This window comes from Leopardus geoffroyi, chromosome A3, assembly GCF_018350155.1.
Source record: "Leopardus geoffroyi isolate Oge1 chromosome A3, O.geoffroyi_Oge1_pat1.0, whole genome shotgun sequence".
NCBI lineage: Eukaryota > Metazoa > Chordata > Mammalia > Carnivora > Felidae > Leopardus > Leopardus geoffroyi.
In genome coordinates this window covers 69964580-69983564 of record NC_059336.1, presented here as the reverse complement: position 1 = coordinate 69983564, position 18985 = coordinate 69964580, and the positions used below count along the sequence as shown (strand labels likewise).

The window sequence follows — 18985 nt, the reverse complement described above, 5'->3', positions numbered from 1 at the left end:
AAATAATGAGTAATAACTGCAAATAAACTAAAAAATTGTCTTGGCTTGCTTATATGCAGATTATTTTAGACATTGGGTTTAGAGAGTGTATTAGGGAGAGGCATAGATATAGATATAGATATAGATATAGATATAGATAGAAAGGAAGTGGGGAGAGACAATGGGAGAGAGAGACACAGAGAGAAACTGAGATTAGCTCATGCAGTTGGAGGCTGTTAAGTCCAAAACCCCTAGGGTAAGCCAGCAATCTGGAGATTTATCTAAGAGTTGGTTCAGTCTTGAATCTAAAGGCTGGAAACTCAGCCACAGTTTCTGTGTTGCAGTCTTGAAGTGGAAGACCTTCTTCTTTAGGAAAATTAAGTCTTTGTTCTTTTTTTTTTTTAATTTTTTTTTAATGTTTTATTTATTTTTGAGATGGGGAGAGACAGAGCATGAACGGGGGAGGGGCAGAGAGAGAGGGAGGCACAGAATCGGAAACAGGCTCCAGGCTCTGAGCCATCAGCCCAGAGCCCGACGCGGGGCTCGAACTCACGGACCGCGAGATCGTGACCTGGCTGAAGTCGGACGCTTAACCGACTGCGCCACCCAGGCGCCCCAAGTCTTTGTTCTTAAGGTCTTCAAATGACTTGAAGAAGTCTACCCATGTTATGGAGGATAATCCATTGTACTTAAGGTCAAGTGATTGTAAATGCTAATCACATCTGCAAACACCTTTATAGCAACATCTAGACTAGTGTTTGACCAAATAACTCATCAGCGTCGTCTAGTCAAGTTATATGTAGCATTAACCATTACAGTGCTCTAAAATAAACATGAACAGTTTTTCACCTACTTTGTAAAAATGTTGTATTTATGGCATCACTAAAATATTTCTTTGTACTTCAAAATTTTGGAGGAAAGTAAAAACCTACCTGATGAATTTATGGATCTGGCACAGGCTATTCTGAAGAGAGCTTTTCCCCCAAGTGTATCTTATGAAAGAATCACAGGCACAATCTAGTAAGCCATAGTATTTATTGGATTCTGTGGTTGGCATAAAAGGAAGCATGTACATATGTATGTGTATTTACATCTTCCCTTAATTAAATCCTTATAGCTCCATCACTTTAAAGGGCTGGTAGCCCCTGAGATCCTTGGAGTTCTAGACACACAGTGTTTATGAAAAGCCAGTATAGCAAGCCCATGTGTATTTCTATTAAGGAAAAATAAAACAAAACAAAGCAGGAACTGCTGTCTGTGTCACATGGTCTAGAGCTATAAGGCATAGGGAAGGAGAAGTAACTTCTGTGTGTCAGGCTCAGCAATTGAGCAGAGAAACTACTTGATGAAAAACAAAACAAAACTAAAATAAACATCAAAAACAAACCCAGTGCACCTGCTAAAACTTGTAACGTTTCTCCACAGGGCTATCTATTCACAGGAGAAATTCAAAATGTCACTCATCCCCACATGCGTTTGCAGGGGCAGGGAAGAGGGCAGGTGAGGGGCTGGAACTGATGAAAATTTGAAGCAACAAGAGTGGACTCTGGTAATGTTGAATTTGCCAAAGGCAGCATTTGTTTTTCCTGTTTTTGATTCTTATTGACAATAACTTTTTAAGTCCCCTTGTTTTCAGGCACTTACTGTATTACTTTGGTCTATTTAAGACAGTATCTCTTTTCACTACCACGATGCCTCCTACCTTCAAAAACAGAATTTAGAGAAGCAGGGAAGCCAAACCTTGAAAACGGATTTAGAGTCCTTTTTGGAATCTAACATTGGAGGTAGAGGAGTGGCGGCTGGTTGGATGTGAATTCTTGGAAGTAAAACATGTTGATCACAATCAGTTAACATTTATAGAATGCCTATATGGCTCCATGTCAGTAGATTGTTGCCAAGAAAACTAATTCTCCAATGTTCTTGGATTTTTCATTCTTCCTACAGAACCTGACTTTGCTAAGTACCCTCTGGCTTGTTGCTAACTATAATAAATTTCACTCATGGCTTTATGAGTGTGATATTATATGAGGCAGTCATCAATATATATTTACTAAAACTCTGTATGCTTATTATCATTCAAGTGCTCTAAATAAAATATAATCATCACCTTGTTTTCGAGAAAGTTACAGGCTAAGCAGAAGGGCAAAATGGGAATTCAGAAAACAATAAAAGGTCATCATATAGAAATATATATGCATATATACATATACATATATATAATTATCTGTTAAATTGTCAAAGACTGAAAGCATGTAGAACTCAAACTAAGAAGGAAACACTGGAGTGCAATGATCTAGGAAAGGTGTGTGGGGATGGATGGTGGAATTTGATCTGGGTTTGGAAAGAAGTTCAGCATTTGAATAGGCAGAACAAAAAGTTCAGCTCTTAAGGTAAAATTTTTTATGGTCTCTACCATCCTTTAACTGACCTGCTAAGAACTAAGCCCAGAGTGGAAAAGTGTCTTGGTATGTCCACAGTCAAGCCTTGGTCTAGTTTGTTTAGAAGAACCAGTAGAGAAAAATAACTGCAAGACATGTTTATGTGTGTGTGTGTTGGGAGGTGTTAAGCAAGACAACAGTCAACAAGGACACTATCCTGCAGATGAGTTTGTTAAGTTCTAATGGGAAAAGAGAGACAAATTAGTTAAAATGAAATCTGAATACTTCAGTAACAAAAAAATGTGAAAATTACTATTGTGGATGTGTGGAGGGAGAAAAGGGGAAGTAAATAAATCTATCAAAAGTATAACAGACGCCTGGGTGGCTCAGTCGGTTGAGCATCTGACTCTTGGTTTGGGCTCAGGTCATGATATCTGGGTTCGTGGGATCAAGCCCCGCGTTGGGCTTTGCCCTGACAATGCAGAACCTGCTTGGAATTCTCACTCCCTCTCTACTCCTCTCTCTCTCTCAAAATAAATAAATAATCTTTTTAAAAAAGTATTACGGTATTTAACCAGTAACACTCTTTGGCCAATAAAAGAATCACATTTGTTTTAAATGCACGTCACATATACTCCTTAGGACTCATTCACCACACTAATACCTTGGATTCATTGGGAATAAGCTCAATTGCCTCCTAAGCACATAAAAAGTCAATGTCTGTCTCTTCCACCATGTTACTGCTTGGACATATGAAAGCCAAATGGTAGGCAAATGTTGAGATGGCGGGTGATTTTTGGAAATATATCAGTTGTTGTGATAAACTGGCATATTTTATCTCATTAAAATTGTAGATACTTACTTTAAGTTTTGTGACAAGAAGATTTTAAAAGGAATGGGGAACTCATGAACAAATATTGGTATTATAATGTGAATTTAATATATCCAAAGAAATATCAAAGAAAACCAAAAGGTGAATATTTCTGTACTTATAGCAGGCACTGAGCATTATCTGTTTGGTTTTCCCCATGTTTACTACAGTGCTTGATATATAGTAGATATTAAAAAGTATTTGTTGTGTTTAATTGAATTTTAGTTGTAAAGCATTTGGTTAAAGTATATAAAAATATTGGAAATAGTAGTTCCCATCACTGGACCATAGTATTTTTTGTGACTTTCTGAGTAGAATTTTTAATTATTATAATAAAGTGCTTTATTGGAAGTGCTTTAAGGAAAAAAAAATCTTTGCCAAATTTTCATCAAATAGAAAAAAAGTTGTTTTCATTTATTTTAAGGCTAAGCTGAGTTTTACAGTCACCAAAAAAAAAAGTGTGTGTGTGTATAAATATATGTGTGTGTGTGTGTGTGTGTGTACACACACACACACACACACACACACACACACACTTCTACATTTCAACATTTTTAACTGTGGGATCTTTATTTGGGATCAGGCCTTCCCACTGAATAATTGCAATCCAAGAGGGGCAGGAAAAGGAGAGTTAGTTTTACTAGTTCTGTTCTATTCCTGCAAATACACACAACCTTTAAGGAGTCAGGCTTACATTAGACTATCTAAATAACAACACAGAATTATAAGCTTCCATCCACTTGCAAGGCCTTCTGCTTAGAATATGAATTCTTTGGGACTCTAGATTGGGCTGGGTCTAGCTGCAGTTGGTGCTAAATTTGCAAAGTCTGTCATCTTTTCAACTTTGGGCTATTATTGAATAATTCTATGAACATGAAATAAAATTTGACTGAAGTAGAAAAATTAACTGACCTGTTATTTGCTTCCACCACCCATTAGGTTAGTTTAACCATCAGCCAATTCAGAATCTTAATTCCTGGGGTTTTTGTCCCTAGCTATGAGCTGTTGGTTCTGTTGGTTATATTGGTTCTGTTGGTCCCATGCTAACCTTTACCAGAATCCCACAGTACAAAGTGACTGGGAAAAAGTAAAATCAAAATCAGTATTGAGCAACTTAGTTTTCAAGATGTAATGTAATTAATTGATAGGGATAAAGTATGATTCTTTTTTCCCAACAGCAAACTTGAAGGTTATAAAGAGGAAAGCACTGGAAGAATGATGCTGAATTTTAGCATGGGGATTTGATTATGTGGACATAATAATAATAATAATAATAATAATAATAATAATAATGCAATAACAACAATAATTATTAACATTTATTGAGGAACTATCATATGCTAAGTCAGCTTTTTCACAGAATATCTCATTTTTGAGGAGATTACATTAATAGAACTTTAGTATTTCCAGATATACTAAGTTTTGAGGATAGCCTAGTTTTATTTAATTCAAAATTTTGTATAGTAATGCCAAGGAAATCTGCTCCACATAACAAGAAATTAACAACAATGAAGGGACTTAAAGTTTGTCTTGGTGAAGGGATTGGTATTACTAGAGGATTTTCTAGTTAAAAGAAAACTGCTGGGTACAAAATGTGCTAGTATAAAAAAATATTTTATATATACTAATCTAGAATACCCTCTTTTTTTTGGTATGAACAGCTGACAAGGCTTTTTAACATACTTTATATTTGGGGTCCTACCAATTTCAGTATTTAACTCCATCCATTTGATAATTTTCTTAAAGATATATGCATTTCTAACATGCATTTGACAGACACCTCCTTAGTGCTCACAGATTCCCACTTCTCAACATAGTATTTGAAAATGTAAAGGATTCTTGTGCTGCTTAACAGACTCAAGAAATCAAAATGGTAGCAATATGTTAGTGGTCAGAGTGTCCATTCCTGTGAAGCAAGGGCCCCACAGGGAACTGATTGGGATTCATTTTCTTTCCATTGATGGTATTAAGGATTTTTTTTTTCTTTTGCTAAGCATCCTTCTGTGGAAATAAGAGAGAGATGATCTCTTACTAGAAAAAATAAAGGAATAAAATACTTTATTAGCACCTTCTCATTTGGGGTGGGGATATAACATTTTTTTAGGATTCGTTTATACCACATTTTATCAAAATATATTCTCAAGGCAAGATCCTAAGCAGTAAGATGATTTCAAAGCTAATATAGAAGAACAGGGGCACCTGGGTGGCTCAGTCAGTTAAGCATCCGACTTCGGCTCAGGTCATGATCTCAAGGTTCATAAGTTCAACACCCACATTGGGCTCTGTGCTGACAGCTCAGAGCCTGGAGCCTGCTTCACATTCTATGTTTCCCTCTCTCTCTGCCCCTCCCCTACTCATGCTGTTCTCTGTCTCAAAAATAAAACAAAAACATTAAAAAAAAAAAAAGTAGAATAACAGAATCCTAAAGTTGTCCCTTTTTCCCTAGGTGAACTATGTGCACTTGGTGCCTCAGTGTCCTCATCTATAAAATAGGGATGGAAAATATCCATTTTGCAGAATGCTTGTGAGAATTATAACTACTGTGTACAAATCATGTGACATGGAATTCATATCATGATACATGTTTATTTTGATGTTTAAACTGCTTAAGGTCTGTCCCAGGAAAAAAAATAAGTAGAATTACCTATTTCTTAGAAATTTTGTAGAAATATTGAATAAATGAAAGTCAGAAATAAGGATGACATCTGAGCTAAGATTTCTTTGTAAAACATCTGATGCTCTAATACAAAACAGGCTTTGTTGATGCTATTGGTTGTGTTTATTTTTAACTAACTTAACAAATACTTATTAAGCATGTGTAATGTGCCAAAATACTATGTTGGGCTCCAGAAAAACATACAAGAGGGAGATTGTTTGCCCTCAGGGAGCTTTATTATATATTGAATTAAGGAATTTTTTAAAAATTAGGTCACAAACCAGTGGGGTAGGCTGGAGTCAAGTTGATTTCATTCAATGGATTCTGAATCTACTCTCTTCTTGGAGGCACTTGCAAGGTCAGCATTGTTTTTTGCAGAGTGTCATAAATTTCCAGTGACCAGACTTTGGCTATAAATACACAAAAAGACTTGTGGGGTTTTTCTGCCATGTACAATATAGAATATCTGGAATAAGAATGACCTAACAGCTGCAGTCTGGGTGTTTTGAAAAATTACTCAATCTTTTGCAGTTTATTAAGCATCTTTTATATAATGCCAAAAATATTCTAGAATGCAAATATTTCTGAGCATTTCTACAAGTTCTTTAAAATGAGGCTATGGCAATTCAAAACACAGACCCCTTCATTTCATAAATGACTCAGAACCTCTGTATTTTCCTACTCTAAAACTGCCAAAATTATCAGACCTGAAATGAGTTCAATTATAATCAACTTGGATGCTTTATCTTTTTAATTCATCCATAGAAATAGTATTAGATTGATATGTCTTATGATTTGAAGTCATTTAGAAATAACTGTGTAATGACTTGGCAATTACCTCAAAACACATGGATTGTGTTCTATAGCAGGAATTTTAGTTACTATGTTGTTGTTTGCTTGTATGTTTATATTTATTTAACATTTTCCCCCTGATGCTTTGGGGATATTGACTTTAACAACAGTGTATATAGTGTTATTATGTGCCAAGCACCATTCTTAGCACTTAACAAATGTTACCATATTTGACCCTTATAACAACCTTAAGAGTTAGATGATATTACTGTTATTATTATTATTATTATCATCATCAAGACCCTGATTATACTGAGCATCTAGCACTAGATCTTAACGTTGTCAAGGTTTCACTGTAGATAAAACATTGGTCACCTCCAAAGTCTTTAAAGCTTCTGATAGTATATTCTCTAGCCCTATGGCATTGGGGACTTAAAGTAGAGGTTGGAAGGGACTCATATTGGGCATTGGAGTGGATAAAGAGGGGGATTTTTAAGGGTATCAGCAACGAGAGTGTTATATTTTCTTTCTTATTAATTGTAATTTTTTTTCTTGTGCACCAGCCTAGACAAAAGATTTAGCTACTTAGCAAGACATAGCTGTAACACCCTCTGCTTTGTCCCTTAGGCTCCAAAAGTACTCTACCATTCTACTGGTAGTTCTGTAGCACCTCTAACGTATCCATTAGATCCAATGTATCCAGTCCAACAACTTTCTTTCTTATCCCCTATCCCCATCAGAAGTCTCTTGGCACACTCCTCAACCTTCAGCTCAAGCATTTGTGTTTGCTTCACCAGACTGATGGACGGATCTTTCTGTATATGTGCATTATACTGCATACAGTCTCATTTTATTTTAGCTAATCTTCTGGCCTCATCTCTATCTCTCCCACTAAGTGGAAAGCATTCTATGAAGTAGAGACTATTCCTTGAATAAAAGACTCCTTGTAGAGAAGAAATATAAAAATGTCACAGAGTATAATAACCCATTTATGTGACACATAAACACATCAGAGGAAAAGCTAGGAAATGTGTGAAAAAGTTAAGGGTAGGTATCTCTGAGTAGTGCTTATGAGATTTTTTTAACACTTTTTCTAAAATTTTAAAATTCTCTACACTGCAAATGAGTTTCTTTTATTAAAAAAAAAACATAAGCATGCTGTAGGCCTATTAGAAATAAAAGTGGAGTTCCTTACTGGGCTAGAACATTATATACAAAGAGCTTTTTAACAATAGTATAATTCCTTATGTGTGGAATGTAATGAGTGTTTAATATATTTGGATTAATGGGTGAATAAAGGAATTGAGTGTGACATCTCTTTTCAAACTGAGGAAATCCTTGTACTTGGAAATTATTTTGCACCATCCCTCCTGAGAATTTTAAAGCTCCCCCATATGTTTTTAAAGACTCTGTACATGTTATTTTTTTTTCCTTTCTCCAAGTCCTTCATGGAAAAGATAAAGACAATTTAAATAAATATGAAATTAGAATTATATCAGAGATGTCCTTAGGCACACCCATATCTAACAATGTGACATATACCTACATATTTCTCACAAACTGAATTAATGATAATTTCATTTATTTATTATTCATATTTATAAAGTCCTGCTTAAAAGGATACTGCTGTATTTTAGAACTTTGTGTAATTCTGGACCATGTAAGACCATTTTAAAGCCTGCATATCCAAATTAAGTTAAAAGGAAGTCAAATTATAAATAAATAAGACAGTTTGGGACTTTAAAAAACTTCCTGTTTTGCAAAATTTCAAACTTACAACATCAACTCATCTTAAATGATGAATTGATAACATATAAAAATTAGGTCAGAAAAAGGAGAACACTCCTGTTTAGAATTAAACCAAGTATATATACCTGAGATAACTTCAGTATATTTCTGGATATGTTTCAGAATAATTAGAAAATGAAAGCCCTAATTAATAGACCTTTCTAATTACTAGGCATTTATCCTATATACTGCTAATAAATGTTTAATTTTGAAGAGTTAAAATTTTTCAATAAAATATATGACTAACACTATATTTACAATGTGTGTATGTTCAGAATACACTTTAAAATTACACCCTGCCCCCAAGTTACCATTAACACATCATTCAACAAAATAAATTGACTTTATCCACATCAGTGTACTAACTTCTAGGGATGATCTACAAAGGTCCAAGGCATAGGTATTACCCACAGATAGTTTGCAGTATTGGTGACTAAGTGAAATATACAGATACAGATTACAAATGGTCCTGTGTAAGATGTGATGAGTGAAATGGAGGACTGGTGGAGAGCTTCTCCTTGAAGCTCAGAGAAAGGAGAAAACATCTTCAGTATCCAAGTGGGATTCCAATTATTGGAGAGAAGGGGAAAAGAGGATGCTAGGCCAGAAGACGGGTTACATGGCCCGAAGTATGCTAATAGGAAGTTGACTTTTGGAGACAGAGACAAGAAAAGCCTACACTGAGAGATGTATGCAAAAGCATAGTAAGTTGTAAATGCAGAGCAGTAATTAGGACTAAATAAGAAACCCATATGAATGTTTGTCTACAAAATGAGACTCAGTGGCTGAATGAACTCTATTCAGTATGGAAGTTGTGGTAGAATGGGGAAGTCAAAGCTGGGCAGGTGGAGCTTGGGTAGGTGGAGTTTAAAAGACAAAGCTTAAGGTTACTTGGATCCACTGTAAATGAATATTTACTATACTAGGAAATTTGGGAATTTAGAGAGTAATGACTATTCATTTCTTCTATATTATGTATCCCCAAACTTCACACAGATTTGATATGCCAGCACATATTTCCCTGAGTAATTTCCCTGAAAATGTTATTGGATGCATCAGTAATTTTTTTTTAAACTTTAAGTTTGTTTATTTTGAGAGAGGGCACATGAGTGGAGGAGGGACAGAGAAAGAGGGAGGGAGAGAGAATCCCAAGCAGGCTCTGCACTGTCAGCATGGAGCCCATTGTGGAGCTCCAACCCACAAACCATGAGATCATGACCTCAGCCAAAATCAGAAGTCGGATGCTTACCATACTGAGGCACCCAGGCACCCCTCTGAGTAAAATTTTTATAATATTATAAGATCCAATCACAGTATCATTTTAAGTACCTAGAATTACATAGAAATTACAATCAGTTTATAGGAAATTATTTTAAAAGCCAAAGAACTTTTAAATGTCTTACTCACTTTTGAATTCCCAAAACTTATCATAGTATCTAGTCCAGAGTGGGTGCTCAGAATTGTTTATTAAACTAATGAATAATGTATTTAATTAATTTATTAAAATGTTTCCTTCAGCTTTAATGCTTTATGTTGTCAATTAACTAGAAATCTCAAATCAATTCACACATGTTGAGTTCCTAAAAGGACTAAGAATGTTTGGGTTTTCGTGGACATGAGGGGTATAATGCATTGTTCCTGAACTTATGGAATTCAGACTCTAGTGACATAAGTACCTTTTAATTAGATAAATTAACTAATTAAAGTAAATTTTATTATAATTCATTAATATAGAATTTCTAGTCTGTGTCATCAGTAGTTGTAGATGTAATTACATCACTAATTAAACTTCCAAAACTGGTCAGAGTGCTATGTCAGAGTCCTTTAAAAGTGGATTTAACTTGAATTTTTAACTTGAATATTAGTTCTTATATGTGGAATTAACCTTCCTCTCTCCTCAAAGTAATTAACATTAATATTTATTTGATTAGCTGATTTTCTTTTCTGGTTTGCTTTTAAATCAGTATACCTTAACTGATAGCATTTTCTCCCAAACTGTTTTTAGCAAAATTTAAAAAAAGAAAATTAAAATAATCATGGTGGTTGTGGTGGTGGTTGTGGTGGTAACCATAATAATTCTGTCATCCCGAAGATATTGCCTAATAGTTCTTCATCACTTCAGCCCTTTAACCTCAAAGAAGATCATTAGAATAAATTAATTTTTGTTTTCCCAAAAGAAAGGACTGATGGGTCATCTAAATTCTTTGAGACTATTGATTTTTATTATTAAACTTGAAGAGTTCTTCCATAGCAAGAATTTTATCACATGTCACTAGGAAAAGTATAATATCTTGTCAATTTAAAACAGAAAGGTGATGTGATATAGTTTTGTGTGAGCCCAAAGAAGACTGGACTCTGACTATGAAGGAATTTCTACATTGTTGAATATTAAGTTATTTTACATGTTTGGACTACATCCTTTTGCCTTAGAAATGGGTTTCCCGAATCGGTATTTAGGAAGTATTTTTTTTTTTATCAAGGATGATAAAGGGTTTTTTAATTCCTTTTTTAGTTCTTTCCCTTGCTTTTATGGCTACACTTTGAATTCTTTGGGCAAAAGTATATACTGAGGAATGGGGAGGAGATAAACCACTGTTTCCTCAGCTGACCACCAGGAAAGGAAAATTGTTGCCACAATGGAAGTAAAACGTTGTCAATGAATCTTCCCTAATTTCTGGCTTGCATTTGTAGAACCAAGTATGAAAAAAGAACATAAATATTATCATTGGTCTATAGCAATTGTAATTCCTCAACAATAAACTCTGATAATACCCTTTTAACTAGAACTTTTAAGACTCTGTTTTTGTAATTCTTGTTAAACCTGAACAATAACTGAAAATTATTCATGGTTTGGGGAAAATGCAATTAAATTACCTTGTAAAAAGGAATTGTAAAGAAGCAATTTAATTGTATTTCTTCTACAGTTCAGATCATTATAAATTTTAGTGGAAGTATTTGTCTTTAAAAAGTGCGTCTTGTTATGTAGTTAAAAAGTGTTTTGGGGGGATTTAGGATATAAATGTGTCCCTTGTAAAATTAATTGCTGTCAGAAGTCTATCAGAAAGTCATTCTTTTTAACTTTACCCATTCTTATGAATCTTGCCAAAGAGTAATAACTCTTATGTCTGTAGGAGTGTTTAGTTAGACTTAAAAATGTAGCCAAAGTGCTTTTTCAAAATACTCTGGAGACATTTGACTTGTATAATTCATTCACATGTTCTGCCATACTTATATATTAGCTTTACATTGCAATTACCATATAGATAATCATCATTAAAATAATCATACAAAGGCGTATCTCACCAACAGACCAGAAAAAAAAAAAAACTATTTAAAGTCATTCTGGGCTACTGAATTTGGAAACTTGAGAATACTTTTAAGCAAATCTAGCTAAATAAATGTGCACCCTGGAGAGCAGAATGGCTTTTTGTTTTTAATCCATTAAAGGTCCTTTAATTTCTTCACAGCTCTCCGTCTGTCCCTCTCAGCCATTTCCCCTCAGTGAACAAACATTTGCACAATGTCAGTGAGAAAGTAAAACCCCCTGTTGATTTTAGTGAGCCATCTAAGCAGGTGTTTAAAACAGAGTCTCAAGAACTCCCAAGTACAGGTCTTAATAGGGGCAGTGAACATCTAGGACTCAGTGCTTTGACCAGTCAGAACCCAGACACTGCTGAGGAGTCAGGAGGAGGCCCCCTGGACAGATGTGTTTAGGTAAGTAATCACTCTGTTTCTGTTTGCGGTAGTATGCTGAAGAGATGCCGAAGTAAAGTTGAATATGCTTCTGAAACTCAGAGCTCAGAGTGGACTTCCTTGGAAAACTAGATAAATGAATTTTCTGACTGAAATAAAACATTTTAAAGGTGGTTCCTTTCAGTTACCCTCCAAAGACAGATGCAAACAAATAGCTTGCAAAAAAGTATTATACAAAAGGCAGTACTTTGCACTACATTATCAGTTACTAGTAATAGTGCCATAGAGATCTTTCTTTATCCTGTTGGACTTTAAGGAAGGAAAGAATTGTGGTTTTGTTTGTTTGTTTTGCTCTTTTTGTTTGTTTGTAGAGCCAGTGCATTTATAGCTGTTTGGAATTTTCTAAAGTATGTGAATTGCCCTCTCTCCTAGTTCCCTATATTCCAGTAATGACCCAGTTTTGTTTGTTTTAACTCTAACCATTCCATTGTTAACCACTGTTATTCATTTCCCTACCTGTCCTGGCATCACATTTGCCCTTAAGGAGACATGAGAACTATAAATATATTACTCATGCTGTTAAATGATGTTAGGGAAGAATACATAGCTTGAAAACCCCCATTACACATCAGTAATGATAGCCATGTATACTGCAAGAAAATGACCTTTAGCTTAAAACAATTCATCTTGTGTCAGAGTGGATGACTTGGTTTTCTTAGAAAATTTTAACTCCGTTGCCTGGTCAGTTATCTCAAGAAAATTTTTTCTTCATCAAATGATAACATTTAATCAATCAGTTTAACTGCAAAAGAAAAACTGTCATTGGAAAGTATACAATTCATAATAATTTATTCAGGTTCATTTCATTTTGAAAGTGGAAAAAAAGGTAAGGATACATTTTATTTCCCATTAACTGAAACTCTGATATAGATATAAATCATCCTTAATGCAGCCATTAGCCACAGTTTCAATGTGGTGGAATTCTTCTTACCTTTCTATAATAATTGGTATTCAACAGTAGATATCTTATGTTCTTAGATATTTCATTTACATATTAAATTTGATTCTGAGGACCTAATTTCATGGAAACATAATTAGAAATAAGAAGCGAGAGACAGACCAATTTGAAGGAATGGTGAAAGGTGACTGGTATTAGGAAAGAAGAAAGCTAAAGATGCTGAGTTCATTTTTTCTGCCACTGGTTCTGCAAAGTCTGACAAGTTATTTAATCCTCAGTTTTTAAAATCTATAAACTTGGGATTATATGATACCTCTTTCTCAGGATTTTTTTAAATGAGCTAACATAAATATCAGTACCTGACACATAGTATGTACCTGATAAGAGTTTTATAGCGTTAAAAAAAATTGAGGCTACATAATGTGGGCAGTGATAGAATAATACAATGGATAGATGTATGGTCTCTGGAGCTACATAGATCTCGATCGAATCCAGACTCTTTGCTTCCTTGTTTTGTGACCATGGTGGTGCTGCATAACCTCTCTGAGCTTCAGATTCCTAATTTGTAAAACTGAGATGATTGAAAAAACCTACTAATCTTAGGATGTTTCAGAATTTGGGTGTCTTTATCATCTTTATTTTTTTTTAACATTTATTTATTTTTGAGACAGAGACAAAGCATGAACAGGGGAGGGTCAGAGAGAGAGGGAGACACAGAATCTGAAAGAGGCTCCAGGCTCTGAGCTGTCAGCACAGAGCCCAACGCGGGGCTCAAACTCACAGACCGCAAGATCATGACCTGAGCTGAAGTCGGCCGCTTTACCGACTGAGCCACCCAGGAGCCCCGTCCTTCTCATCTTTAGATAAGACTATACTTTTATTCTCTAGAAATGAAATAGAAATTGCAGGATAATGAGAAACCAAGATCAGTCAAAGGGCTTTCTTTCCCTATATCCCCTAATAATCACTTTGGCAGATAACACCTGAACATTCTTTGTGGGGCTCCTAGCTGTCTTCTGTGATTCCACCTGTCCCTGAGTCCTAACCTACAGTTGCTCCCTCTGGGATGGCGGTGAGCCGCAGACAGCTTTGCCTGCAGCTTTTAGCCAGGTTCTGTAAGTACAAGCAAGAGATAGGATGTGGAGGATAATTTTTCCACGCCTTTTATTTTTCTTTCAAAGATTAAATTAGTGGCCTTAATATTTTATCTGTAGTTTTCTTTCTTTTATTTTTTCTGGAAGAATAAAGGGCCAGTTTACCTAATCATCATGCTCATCTCCCTTCACCCACCCCACTTCAGAAGAACTAGAAGCATACATTCTTAGAGACAGGCTTTCCCCAGTTAGGTTGTTGACAAAGCAAGTCAGTAGAGCAAGCAGCTTGATCAACCTACCTGTGAACTTGTTAGAAATGTAAATTTCTGGCCACACCTAGGACTTGCTGAGTCAGAAAGCACAGAGCCATGGCCTTGGAATTTGTGTTATAACAGTCCCTCCAGGTGCTTCTGGTCTGACTAAAAATTTGAAAACCAGGGGTGCTTGGGTGGTTCAGTTGGTTAAGCATCCAACTTCAGCTCAAGTTATGAACTCACGGTTTGAGTTCAAGCCCCGCATCGGGCTCTGTGCTGACAGCTCAGAGCCTGGAGCCTGTTTCAGATTCTATGTCTCCCTCTCTCTCTGCCCCTCCCCGCTCATGCTCTGTTTCTCTCTCTCTCTCTCTCTCTCTCTCTCTCTCAAACATGAAAAAAAAAACTTAAAAAAATGAAAACCAGTGTTTTTGACATAGTGCACTCATCAGAAACCAACTTTCTGCACATTCTCCTCCCTTGACATAGGTGGGTATTTGGAAGAGGACCAGACGTCTTGGCATGCCTTCAGTAAGATCAATAGGTAGTCTGTTAATCTCATCATTTTGCCCTGAGAAGTGAATATTGTTACTTGGCAGTATTAGAGGATCTGCAGATTCTATGTAGGAGATTTTCCTGAGTGTCACCTATCATTTCATTTCAAAAGATTTTTTTGAGCAATTAGTGCTAGGCAGATAGTGTACTTTTGATAAGTGATAGTAATTATTATTATTACTTTAAAACTAATCTTTATGTTCTTTTTGTGAAAACTTCTATTTTCTTCATATATATTGTCTCTATTATTTATGTCATTCTGCTACTCTACTGGAGAATGAAAATATTAATGACAGTCCCCTACTTCATGGAGCTTGAAATCACGTTGATGTTCATGTTTTTATTTGACCCACCAGGTTTTTAAAATTTCATCCTGGCCAGAGACATTTGTTTTTGTTCACTGCTATTTTGTTCACTTAGCACAGTACCTGGAGGTTTAATAAATACTTCTTAATAAGGAATGTTTGAATGCATGGATCCAAATACCCAGTGAAAGGAAAATATTCTGAGGTCCTTTGTATGTCTTACCTTTTGTGCCCAAAAGGACCAATGGCTTTTTATGTTTAAGTTGAATAAGACAGGTGGACACTTGTGCACAGCAGAGACCCCAGAAACACTAATCCTGATGTTTGCACACTATCACTTCTCGGCCTTTTGGCTAAGATCAAGTGTAGTATCTGATGTTTGCACACTATTAAGGCTTATTTAGGTGTCCTACACACCCATCTGCTCACAGCAGTCTCGGGCTTGACATTTCAACCTGAGGAGGTGCCCTATTTTTAAATGCTGGTGGTAATGAGACAAAAATCTCCCATCTCATAGGCTCACCATGTTCTAGCAGATTTTTATTGCACATGGACCCTATGTCTCAAAAAGATTTGATAAATCAGCGGGATTTTGCCATTTTTTTCTGTCTGACTAGGGTTTCTATAATAAATTAGGCCATTATCCAGCCTGATAAGCAATCAGCCCAATGCTATTCATTTGGAAATCACCATAATAGGCTGGGAAGGGCTAGGAGAAGGAAAATGTAGTTCCATGCTTTAGCTTTAAGAACACATCAAATTGTTCTCGGATATTTTTAGGAGAGATATCAGAAGCTTTTGTGTTAGTCTCAAAAAGTGTGGCCACTTAGAGCCTAATCTTTAGAGAGTAGTGCACAGATACACAGTGAAGCTATGGGGTGTGAAAGGGGACAAAATGCTCTTGTCCTTCACTCTGCTAACCTCGAATCAAGCTGTGCTTTTATTCCCTCAGCTGACTCTGAAGCAGATTGGCACTAAAACTCAATATAGTTTGAAACACACACAAACCCACTCAGCTAATTAGCATATTTGGAAAGTGTTTTGTAGACCTTTATTTGGGGCAGCATTCAGGAAGCAGCCCAGACCTGAAATTGCTGCAGTGGTGTAATTATTTATCTTAGACATTATAAAGACTAGAAGTCTTTTTGATAATCATTTTAGAAAGCTCATCTGAAAAACCTGATTATTCTTCTTGAAGTTAGCTTATTATACTTTCTTTGAGTGTCTTAGAAGAAAAAATATTATCGAAGCTCCCATGCAATTATTATATTATAAACCCCTTTATCAAATATCTTACCACATATAAGATTGAGGGATATCAAAGATCAGATTCTTCTTGATAAAGAATGTTTTCCTCCTCTTCCTTCTCCATGTGGAATTTGCAAACACTTGACTTAAATGGAATTCCATGTTTGGCCCTTTAGTCTTAGTCTCTATTCCATGTGGTCTGGGTCACGCCTGTCTGTCTCACTCTGGGGCTCCAGGTCTTATGCAAGATGTGGCCCAGAGAAGGAACTCAGGGAAAGGTCAGTGAGGGTGAAATGAAAGAATAATTTGTGCATCCAATATAAATGACTCTATCTGGTTTTCTAGGCTCCCTCACCTTGACTCTGTTGCATGTGCTTCCTGACTCCTCCCCACCTTGGCAGGTTAATGTCCCCTGCCCAAGTGGCCAGATACCCGCATAGATCCCAGGTCTAAGCCTTTTCATGTGCTGCTTTCTTGGTCAGAAATGGTCTTTAGTATCTTTTCTACAAAATATTCTCCCACCTTTTGGGGACCTCTTCAGGCCACACCTTAAGTCACAAAGTCTTTTTCTGATCTCCACTTCTCTAAAATCCTATTTGGCCTCTGATTTCCATAACAAGAATTAAAATATTAGGCTGCTGTTGCGAGTATAGGGTTCTCAAATATCAAACAAATAGACAACCAAAAAGATAAGTGACTTGCCTTGCAGCTTGGTTTTGTTTTTCCTGATGTTGACATCTTGTTATGTCAGGGACATTATTTGTTTTCCTCTTATCATCAAATCAACTTAGTACAGTGGTATTCATGTTGTTGATAACCACTAAATAATTGTAGACTGTTTGAAAGTCCTAATCATAGGTCTTCTTCCATCTCTTTTTGTCAAAAAAAAAAAAAAAAAAAAGACACACACACACACACACACACACAAACTGTGATATACTAAGGGCTTTAGAAAAAACAAAATTCAAGGACAGTTTCCCATGCTGAACTGAATCCCAATAAGGAAAAGACTGCTGTATTAGTGTCCACAGTTTATAAGGGGATATATATTTATCCATCAATATTTAGTTCTAACTTTAATTGGTAAATAAGTATCTGATACAACATAAACTTTTATTTTCTATAAGGAAATAGCATTCTGAATATTAAAAATGTGAAATTATTGAAGAGTTTCTCCTTGGTTCAAGTTACTTCAGCGGGAGAGCTGAGTGTATCTTATGATTTGTTTTTTTGCCCAGCATTGATTATCAATGACAAGCATTTTGTCCACACCTTCCCCACAGCACCTCTCTAAATTGTTCATTTATCACACACACAGGAAGGAAGGAAGGAAGGAAGGAAGGAAGGAAGGAAGGAAGGAAGGAAAGAGGAAAGGAAGGAAGGAAAGAGAGAAAGAGAAAGAAAGAAAAGAACCTAAAAACCAATCTGTGTATATTTCTATTAAGCGCTTCCCTTCACAACTCAAGAAAAAAAAGATGTTAAAGACTTCCTCTTTTTTCTTGCAACTCTTCTTTTTCTCTGAATAATCATTTTGTTTTTCTGTAAAATCATCTGATTTTTTGTTTTCAGTATTCCCCATTGCCCCTAGAAAGAATTCTTACTTGAGATGCAACAAGATGTTGCAGTGTTCTGTGGCATTCAGCTGACACTTAGAAATTCTCCTTTTCCACTCTTGCCAAATCTAGCTTCTCTACATTAGCCCCAGCCCCTGCCAAGGCGTTGGTGGTTTGGAGAGTGAAGGGGTCTGGTGTGTTTTTGGAAGAGACAGCATGGATGAATTCTGTATGCAGAGACCAAAGACTTCAGAGCCAATAATTGCACATGTGAAGTGAGTGTTAAAGGAAAAAAGAAAAATGTATTTCCTTTCTTCTCTTCATGTTTTAATATTCTTAGGCCATTAGGTTGAAGTACTGCATCAGAACAGGATGGTGAGGGCCTCTGCATAATGAAAGAATAATGCTATTTGCTTTAAGATCTGAGTGGAGATAAGATTTACAGGCCATGCTATTAATGAGTCCATCAGAAGTTTATCTCTGAGTTGGACTTCCTATCAAGAAGGAAGTACACTTCACTCAATATTTACATCTGAGAAAAATTGAATATCTACTGATAGCCACTTTCTGGGCCACTAAATAAATCATTGCTGCATTGAGACTGCCAGATGGGTTTTATTCTTGATAAAATGGTACAATTTTATATTGAAAGCTTTTAATGCAAATATCTATCATATTTATAAGCCTAATTTCAACCATCTTGATTTCTGATTTAAACTCAGAATTTTCATATGTCAAATGGCTTGAGCTAAAGTTAAGTCTGCATAGTATGACTGGAATTATGATAAAATGATTTGCAAGTATACAGTGTGCCTTAGCAAAGAACAGCTTTTTTTATAGTAGCCTTTTGATAGATATGTGGTG

The 18985-nt window shown here is 35.8% G+C and overlaps 1 protein-coding gene and 1 pseudogene across 27 annotated transcripts in view; both read left to right on the top strand.

The window, feature by feature from the left end:
- The window catches only part of NRXN1 (neurexin 1), a 1133918-nt gene that overhangs the window by 164805 nt on the left and 950128 nt on the right, over nucleotides 1-18985 (top strand). The window lies entirely within an intron of this gene.
- LOC123581808 lies at nucleotides 15654-15742 on the top strand (annotated as a pseudogene).